Raw genomic sequence first — 10,023 nt, forward strand, 5'->3', positions numbered from 1 at the left:
AAGATGAAAGATTTCGGGCTATTGCATCATTACTTGGGTATACAGTTTAAGCAATGTGATGGTGGTATTGCCTTGTGTCAAAAAAGTTACATAAAGACATTGCTATGTAAGTTTGGACTTGAGGATTGCAAACCTATTGCCACTCCCATGGAAACAGGTTTGAAGTTGAGTCTACATGATGCTGGCGATCTTGCTGATGTCACTCTTTACCAAACTGCTTTTGGCTGCCTCATTTATGTATGCAACACGAGGCCAGATATTCAGTTTGCAGTCTCACAGGTCAGCAGATTTATGCATAGCCCAGGGTCTAAGCATTGGCAGGATGTCAAGAGGATTTTCCACTACCTTAGTGGCACTTTACATCTTGGCTTGTTTTATCCCAAGGGGGGATCATTGCCGCTTGACTTACATGCTTTTTCAAACTCAGATTGGGCTGGTTGTTTTGACACGCGAGTGTCCACAAGTGGTTTTTGTTTCATGCTTGGTAGTTCATGTATATCATGGTTGAGCAAGAAGCAACCTACTGTGGCCACTTTGAGTTGTGAGGTTGAGTACAGGGCAGTCTTCATAGCTACGGTTGAGTGTGTATGGCTCAGACGCCTTATGGCTGATTTGGGTGTTGGACAGGACACTGCCAACACCATCTACACTGACAGTCAGAGCGCATTGGCAGTTGTAAGGAACCCAGTTTCTCATGCTCGCACAAAGCACATTAAGGTGCATTACCATTATGTCAGGAGAGGCTCTTAGCAGGAGAGATCAACTTGGCTTATGTGCCAACACAGGACAACCTTGCAGATCTTTTCACAAAAGCATTGTCTCGTGAGAAGCTTGAAGCTTTTCGCAAAGCTTTGGGCTTACTCCCCTTTGTGGACTGATCATGTTCTCATGGCATGGCACTTCCCTTTACTCATGTGCCAGCTCTCGTTCACTGCATCACTCCAGGGGGGATTTGTTACCATATACTTGCGGTAGTGATGTGTGTGAACACACTAAGACCGCCGGGGCATTTTTCCCCTCTTTAGGAGGTTTTTCCCCCGAGCATTGTATATACGCCCATCACTCTAGGGCTATCTATCTTTCCATTGCATACTAAGTAACACACTCTCTATTGTGTGCCTTGAGCTTCCTTCGTCTTCTCCAAGCTGTGTGCGTTTCTCTGCAACCCTAATTCCAACAACTTCATCTAATTGAGCTCCATAGTAACCTCCACACAAAGTTTGCAAAGATAGGCCCAAAAGGTCCTCTGTGGAAGGAGATTGCTAATGGCATGGCTAAAAGACTAGAAGATGCGACGACATGTCAATATTTCCATGAATTGGATGCTCTATACAATAGAGGTTCTACGAGCTCTATTAACGGGAACTAGGAAGCGCAATCATACTAACATGCTGCTTCTTAGAGTTGTATGTGCACATTGTTTGTGTTCACACATCGTGCAAGCAAGCCTCCATTGTTGCCTTCTACAATTATGTAACAGCCCGCTGGCTATGTCGTTAGACACACTCTCATCGACACGCACGATGCACTCTTACATGCGCACATGCAATGGCAATCGCACTTGCATACAAACCGTGTCTTTCTTAGCTACACAAATATCAAATATCACTACAAAAAAGGATTCAAACCAACAATATAACAAAAGCATTTTTGTTCATAGGAAGATAAACAAAGGAAAGTGACGTTTACTTTACATTCACCAGCAGATACCTCTGAGATGTAGGTAGCATAAACTTCGATCTGCACGCATCCACAACTCAACATCTGTCCCTCGCATGTCCCCGCAGTGCAACAAAACATACACACACACACACACACACACTCTCTCTCTCTCACACACACACACACACACACACACACACACACGTAGAGACCAACTTCACACGTGCCTAATTTCGGTTCTTTTGAACTTTCCGAGAGCTCTTGCCACATTTTGTCCACAAAACATTAAAACAATGCATTGGCACATGCTCCGGCAGACGGGTCGTTGTAAGCTTCAGTTTCTATTTGTTGGTGACTACGTTAGACAAGGGTCTAGGGTTTAAGCGGGAGCTCACGGGAGCAGAAGAGCAGTCTGTACAAGCGATGGGGCGACTTTCTACTCTCAGGCGCTGCTTGCAGAAGGGACCCTGGAGCTTCTCAAAGGTACGCCCTCGTCGCGTACATTGCTTCGCGGAGCAATGGCCGTCTTAGAGCCCGTCATAAGGAGAAAGAAATCTGTAGACAACCTCGCAATGTTTAGTTTTGATATTGGATGCCGCGCGTGGTTGCAAGTGGTCGTCTGCATGGAAGTCTGTCGATGTGCCAGCATTGACTATCTCACATGCATAGAAGCTTTTTGGAAAATTTATTTAGGCTGTGTTGAATGCTTTGCTAGAGGCTTACCTAGTAGAGTGCTTGCATGATGCACCTTTTCTTTGAGGGAGAGCTGTTATGTTCTGGCATCTATCGAAACCTGACAGTTTTGCACCTTGAACTAAACCGAACATTAATTGACCTAGCAGAATTTTTTTTGCTGCGTGAATGAGAAAACAAAGGGAAAGTTGGCAAGGGAGATTTTTGCAAGCATTATGCTTAGACCAAGTTTTGGTTGAAGGAAGTTTCATGAAGGTGCTCGTGTCAACATCAGTGCATTGTATAGACGTGAAAGATTTTTGAAGGGTGCTTTATTGCAAAGGATCCCAAATTGCTTATTCAGGCTACTTGTTGGAAGTACTTTGAGAAGGAAAGCTGTCACGATTTGACAACATTCTTGTTGGGGTGGCCATTTCTTATCAAAGTGTGCTTTGACTCTCTTCATATTTTGTGAACAGCCCAAGTTCAGTGAAGACCTTTTTATTGTCAATTTTTAGTTTGAGCAGTTCGTCACTGCAAAGCAGTGTAACAGGATACACTTTTTTTGCGGCAGCTAAGACCTTTCTATCCTCTATTTGTAGTTTGAGTGGTTTGGCACTGTATAATAAGAGGATGCACTTTTTTGGCAGCCAGCTACCAAGCACATTTGAACTTTTTTTAGGTCAATCCTGTAATTTAAATTGTTCATAATGCTTATTTTGATCACCATAAAAAAGAAGCTCTTCATTGATCTATGATTGCCCTAGCCTTGTATTTTTGTGGAACTAATACTATGTAAATGTGCAGGATCAGGCAAACCAACCCGGTTTGATCTTAATGCCCAAAGGGCATGTTTTCATAGTCTTGAATCTTCGTGGGCCTGCTTCTCAGGTTTCTAAGCTTCCCCTAGTTTTTCATGTATAGTGATGTTTATTCAGTTTGCTAAGCACTTACTTTGTGTTCTATCACAGTTCATGGGTCTTGTACTGAAACAAAATGTAAAGTTCGCAAGTCAAATCAGCAAATAAGGCATTGTTGTCTGAACGAAAAGCGATGCTTTCATTCCTCAGGTACTCAGTGACATGCGAGTTGAATCGTTCATGCTTGTGAAGTTTAAATTGGTTGCTTAACTTGTCTCAGGATACCAAAATAAAGATCGCTGTTTGTTTTCTGGTACCGTGTTCTTGAAGGCCAAGCCATGGCAGGTAGGAACTATTATGATGTCCTTGGTGTAAGCAAGGGTTCCAGCCAATCAGAAATCAAGAAGGCCTACTATGGGGTACATTCTACACTGTCTAACTGGTATACAATTATGAGCAAATAAGTTGAAAGCTTGTATATGATGTAAAGTATTTTCTGGCAGCTTGCCAAAAAGCATCACCCTGATACTAACAAGGGGGATCCGGATGCAGAAAAGAAGTTCCAAGAAATTCACCGTGCTTATGAGGTTGTGATAAATTTTGATAGATTTTATGTCAGAACATTGAGTTTAGTTGCCTGGCGCAAATACTGATATTTTTTTCTCAAAATACAGACCTTGAAGGATGAGGAAAAGCGTTCTTCATACGATAAGGTTTCTGATTTTTTTTAATTATTCTTCACATCATCTTCCCATATGCAGGGTGTGGCCACTTGTACTTATATAATTGCTCTGTCTAAGAGGCACTATCCTCTAAGCACCATTGAAACGATTACTAGATATTGTTTAGTGGCATACAAGCACACGGACCCAATCAATGGCTTGCACTGATTTCAGTAGCCTGATTCTTGTGTGATTACAGCTAGGACATGAAGCTTATGAAAAAGTTGGATCTGGTGGTGCTGGGCCGGGGTTCGGTGGATTTGGGGTTTTGGTGGTGGGTTCGGAGGTTTCGGTGGGTTTGGTGGTTTTGGAGGTTTTGAGGAGGTAATGCTTTTGTGTTGTCTCGATACAAAAAAACATAATAAAAGTTTCGGTTTTGTAACTGCCTTCTGTAGTTTTGCTGCATGCGCTCAAAGAATTTAAGCAAAGGTTGCTTTTTAATTTGTGCAGCTTTTGTGTGAGCAAAAGAAATATGAAAACTGTGGGAGTGTCTTCGATTGGGTTGAATTTTTAATGTCCTTCATTCTTGATCCCTTGCCATAGCATATCTTCACTCATACACATGCATACCCCTCTCGTTGCCTTTTTATAGGTTTTTATCTTGTTTTGTTATAGTCAAATTGTAATTTCTCTTCGCTGCTCAAGGGTCACTATGCTGTCAGTAATAGATTGGTGACAGGCACTTATTAAGCAACTAAGTTGTTTTGCGAAAACCTAACACCTCAGGTATCATAATTCTTACAAAGAAGGCTGAGCATCCCCCCCAGCCCCCCTGGTGGAACGTGACGTGCCTCCGTTTCCCCAAGGGCGTACCCCAAGGACAACTTGTTTCTCTTGGTACTTGAGTACTGGGCTGTTCTTTGCAGCTGTAATGGAAGAGGGTTCTGTTTCTTTGATTTAATGGGGACTTTGAACACTTTGGATTGACCTTACTTGAAAATGTGAAGATGCCTCTTTCTTTACTCTGAGGAAGACAGACAGGTTGGGAGTTGCCTTCTGTAGTGTCAAAATCTGTTAATTGGATATGATAGGTTCACTTATTGGAGTTCTAATTACGAAATTCACATCTCAAATCACTATTTTCACTATTTGATGATAAAGTTCTGTATCTCTTGTTCAAGGCAATACAAGTACATGGATTTTTTTGTGAAGTTTTAAATTTACAAGCTTTTTGTGTGAATTCTCTGTCTTGTCACAAGTAGCTTTTTGGCCTTAGTGCACTATGGGTGAAGGTCGTTCAATGTTCATTGCTTGACAAGTGTCCCAAGGGGCCTTGAAAGTCTTGTGAATAGAAAGACATCATAGTCTTCTAAATGCTATCTTGTTTTATTATTTTCTATGTTTATTAAGTTTATATTTTCTTATGAAAAAAGCACTAAAATATTTTTTGTGTTTTAAATTTAAATTTTATGGTTTTTATTTTACTTCTTTCTCATTTTATTTTGTTTCAAAATGTTGATATGTAATGTGCACCTTTCACATTATATGTGATTATGGGCACGTATTTAAACTAATTCTCCCTCATCACTCCTTAACTTAGCAGGCCTTCGTGCCTCCTCATCTTGTTTTTATAGTGTCTCTTTCTTCTCATGCTTCTTTTAGTGGCGAGCGTCATTATGGCCGAGTCTACCATGCATCTCAGAGCCATGAAAGAACCTTGGTTTCCCTTATGTGTGTGTTTGTGTGGCCCATTGCACTAAATTATGTCCTTATGATTGAAACTGAGTATGTGTACGTTTGTATTCAAGTATCGCTTATGTTGATGTACTATCAGTGTGTGTGTTTGTGCGCACGCATGCGTGCAAGTGCACACGTCCATATCGAATTCTACACCCACCAGTAGGCGCTTGTGATGTCAATGGGGATGTGTGATAGAACAGATAGGTTGTCATGTCTTGGATGTCCACCAAGAGTATTTAGCTGGCAACTGCCTTTATTTTGGGCTTCTCCCTGATTAGTCTAGGTAAGTGCATGTGGGAGTATGTATCGGTTCTTAGTACCGGTTTTTTATTATTGAGCATTGATGCATCGGTAAAGGGTTGTGGTATGTAGCAAATGTTTTGCATGTTTTTTCGACGTCTACCATGTGTGACTATCATGAGTTAATAACTTGCACTTTTCTTTTGAAGGTGGATTTGTGCTTATTCTGAATTTGTCTTGTTATATATTGCAACTGTGCCCTTTTACAGTCTTCATTGATGGGTGACATTTTCTTTTTTGTTTATCACTTCAGTTTTTGCCAGAATGATCATGTTATTGAAATTGGAAAAATAGGGGTTTTGTTGTTTGTATCTTTATCATGCTGGCGTGATGTAAAAGAGCTCGTAAATAAGTCACATGCACAAGCATGCCTGGGATTATTCAATGTGGTATGTTGCTCCTTATTGTTGGTATTCTCACCTTACATTCTAGTGGATTATTGCAGCTCTTTAAGACAATGAAGGGTGGTGGAAATGGGTGGGGGTGGGGATGATGTGAAGGTAAGCTCCTTCAGCCATGGATCAGAGCTTACTTTCCATTGTAGATGGGAAAACTGATGAAGTGTTTCGTACATGCAGGTTTCCTTGGACATCACTTTTAGAGAAGCTATTTCTGGTTGCACAAAATCTGTTAGTTTCTCTGCGGCTGCTCCTTGTGATGCTTGCAGTAAGCTTATGAATATTGTTAATTCCTTAATTTCAGATAGTTACTAAGCGTTTGTAACTCATCCCTTGTCTTTTGTAGGTGGAACTGGTGTGCCTCCAGGAGTTAGACCTGAAATTTGTAGGGGTTGTAATGGGACGGGAATGGTGGGTAGTTGCATATTTTACACATCTTGAATAGACAAGACTATGTTTATAATAATTTAACTTCTCAGTTTAGATAGATCTATAACTATTTTTTTAGTTTTAGTTTAAGTATTGTGGCTTCCCAAGGTTCCTATTGATTGGGTTTATTTCTGGGGTCATTTGGATTTTAGGTTGCACTCTTTAACTGACTGCATGTCCATACTCATTTTGTGATTCCTAGAATACATAGACAGTTGTCGTAAAATAATTTGTTGGAAATTGACACATATATCAATCTGGTGCAGAGCGTGCAGAGACCTTCTTTGGGGTTCTTATTCCAATCAACATGTGCACAATGTGGAGGTTCAGGAGAATCTGTTTCGGTACGTGTCACAATTCATGAGCGACTCCAGGAATGTGCCTTTACGTGTTCGTTACTTAAAGTTTTTAGTTGGCAGGAAAAGTGTGGGAAATGCAGTGGAAAGGGTACTGTTAAAGCCAGGAAGTCTGTGTCAGCCAGTATTCCAGCTGGTAAGTGGTACCTTGGAACTCTTGAGAAGTGCAAGCGACCTTTATACTTCTGCATGAAGTGTTTTACATCTGTGTGTCAATTGGGACACTCTGAGAATAGTGTTTTTTATCTGAAGACCTTTTTTATCAGCTTTCGCCTTTCTGAAGAATGTTACACCCTGCTCTTACAAATTCTTGAATCCGTTGTCAATTTATCGCACATACTTCTCATTGCAGATAGTGTTATGCTAAATATGCTCATCAAAATTCTCTTTAGAGAGTACAGGGGCACATTTCAGGGGCTTGTCCCTCACATTCAAACGCCCATTGAAGCTAACTAAAATGAAACTGAAAAGCTCATGTGTTGAAAAGGGTAGAGTGTGCCCGTTTATGTAATGCGGATGGCTTTTCTTGTTTGTTTGTTAGGCGTTGATAATGATAACACCGTACGTGTGCCTGGAGGTGGCGGCTACTCAGCACAGTCCCGTGTTCCAGGAGATGTTTTTGTTATAATTAAGGTAGGTGTCCCAAATATCTGGCGTACTTCTGCCTTAAATCCCTCGTAGAGCAGAATTGTAACGTATTTTGGATGATACAGGTTCTACCAGACCCTGTATTTAGGCGAGAAGGAAGCAATGTCCATGTTGACATACCCATCTCTTTTGCTACGGTATTGTGGGAACTGGTTTCTTTGCTCTATTGCTTACACTCTTCAAAGTGTAGGGTCTAGACTAACCATGCCTCTGCATTCAGGCTATTCTTGGAGGTAAAGCACAAGTGCCCACCCTCAGTGGTGACGTGATACTTAAGGTAATGGTACAGCAAATTTTGATGTAGCCTGCAAAATGCTCAAGCACAAATTTACTGTCTCGCAAGTTTCCTTTGTATGCCTTCATGTCAATATGTAGATATTGTGTGTATGTAACTGAGCGAGGGAGCATTTGTCCTCACAGTCCTATTCTTGCTTTAGCAAACCAAACAAGCAGCAGTTAATATTTTAGTTGCAAATTGCGAGTATCAAACAACATTCTATTTGTTCGATAGTCAGCTTGTCATCTTAGTAAAAGCTTGCTTCTCCTTTTTTTTCAGGTACGGCCAGGAACACAGCATGGTCATAAGGAAGTTTTGAGGAATAGAGGTAAAGCTCATGAACCCACATGAATGCTTTGTCATTTTGTTGTCACATTTAATACTTTTGTCTGTCACACAATTGTTGATGCAGGTATCCGAGCTGTAAATTCTGCATTTGCGGGTGATCAATTTATCCATTTCCAAGTCACCATCCCAACGTATGGGCTTCTAATACCCGGTTTCAAATTTAATTGTTGATAGGGGTGTTGTTCACTTATGGTTTTTTTGTGTGGACTCATGCTTCTATTAGGAGTCTGAGTCAGCGACAGCAGACCTTGATTGAGGAGTATGTGAAGGACGAGGCTAGGGAAACCAACGAGGAAGGGGCTGCAGCTGCAGGCGGGAGGATGTGAGGAGCTCTATCATGCTAATGGCAGATCAAAGGCCAGTACGAGCTGCAACGCTTGCAAAAGGATGGACTGGAAAGTAAGAGTTGAGAGTTCTGTATAGGCAATTCTATATTGGCATTAACAGAGGCGTGAATGGGCAGATTGGCAGTTGTTTAGACAAGGGGCTACAAAATTCAGGATGGCTTTGCATGCTTCAGAGGCAATGAGGTAAAGTAGGCTGCTTGCGAGCAGAGTGGAGTAAAATTAGCCACTCATTGCTTTTCAGCTAACTTCCTAGGAGAGTTATTTGTGAGGGTCAAGTAACTTTTACCTTCAGTAATACCAGGTGCAGTGTACTCCAGGCACATAACATTAATTCTTTATACCCGAGAGGTTTATTTATTTTGTACAATGCTGATTGTAATGAGTACCTAATGCCTATAGTTTTTGCACCCGTCACAGATGTGGAGGGGCTAGTGTTTGTAGTCAAGGTGATAGTAGTGTGTCAAAAGCATACAAGCTTCACTACACAGTAATGATTTCGGATGAAACATACATTGGAAATGATATACATTAAGTGCACTATTATGTATCATGGTACATTTTATTGGTGCTTCACTTTATTTGTCTGTTTTGGTATTGATTGCTTCACATGACGGGTGCTATTTCTTTTACATGTTTCAATTTGACCGTCGACCTTTGAGAACAGGAGCCACAATCAAAAAGCATGCTTTTACTACCGAAGATTATATTTTGGAACAAAATGTACTCAAAATCAGAAAACCTAAATGAGGTGAGGTTTCAAGGTAAAAAAGACCTGTCCCCTGAATGTATTTCTTCGGCCTCTTAAAATCTGTAAATTTATTGAACGAAAATATGCCACCTCAGGAAACCTGCAAGTGAACATATAGTACAAACTCATAGGGCGTTGGCTGTTGAGGAGAAACATGTCCTTCTGAAATGTAAGTGAATCCTTAAGTTACATAGTATCAGGTTAGCAGGAGAAAGTGAGATTTAATTTTACTTGAATATGTAATTTGTTGAAAAAGCGGTTTGTCATGGCTTTACCATGAAAATTCAACTTGATTAAGCAGCAAATTCTTCATTTAGTGCTAGAATATACTCATCCACTATCTGAAGACAACACTGCTCCTTGTGAACACATCCGTTGTTGGCAAGTCTTTGTGCTTCTTTCCAATTTTAGCTTTCTTCCTCTCCCACCCTTGGTCATAGTCTACTGGGAAATCTTTTAGCCATTGTGGGCAAAGACATTTGAACACATGATAACTGTAGCTCGTGGGTATCTTACTATCTCTTGTGCTGGTGGGGTGGCATGTCATTGGTCATACATATAGTTATGTATTGCTTT

At 40.9% G+C, this 10,023-nt stretch overlaps 1 pseudogene across 1 annotated transcript; it reads left to right on the forward strand.

Moving 5' to 3' along the window:
* Positions 1–1,972: 1,972 nt before the first annotated feature.
* LOC147417047 (chaperone protein dnaJ GFA2, mitochondrial-like) lies at positions 1,973–9,293 on the forward strand (annotated as a pseudogene). Its single transcript, XR_015187432.1, has 18 exons — positions 1,973–2,145; positions 3,142–3,225; positions 3,306–3,404; positions 3,525–3,613; positions 3,698–3,781; positions 3,869–3,907; positions 4,116–4,240; positions 6,342–6,396; positions 6,475–6,562; positions 6,641–6,705; positions 6,990–7,067; positions 7,143–7,215; positions 7,621–7,712; positions 7,793–7,864; positions 7,948–8,004; positions 8,284–8,332; positions 8,417–8,483; positions 8,576–9,293. The product of XR_015187432.1 is annotated as a chaperone protein dnaJ GFA2, mitochondrial-like (transcript).
* The last annotated feature ends 730 nt before the right edge of the window (positions 9,294–10,023 follow it).

Source organism: Adiantum capillus-veneris, unplaced genomic scaffold, assembly GCF_014529385.1.
Source record: "Adiantum capillus-veneris isolate H3 unplaced genomic scaffold, ASM1452938v2 Hic_scaffold_325, whole genome shotgun sequence".
Taxonomy (NCBI): Eukaryota; Viridiplantae; Streptophyta; class Polypodiopsida; order Polypodiales; family Pteridaceae; genus Adiantum; species Adiantum capillus-veneris.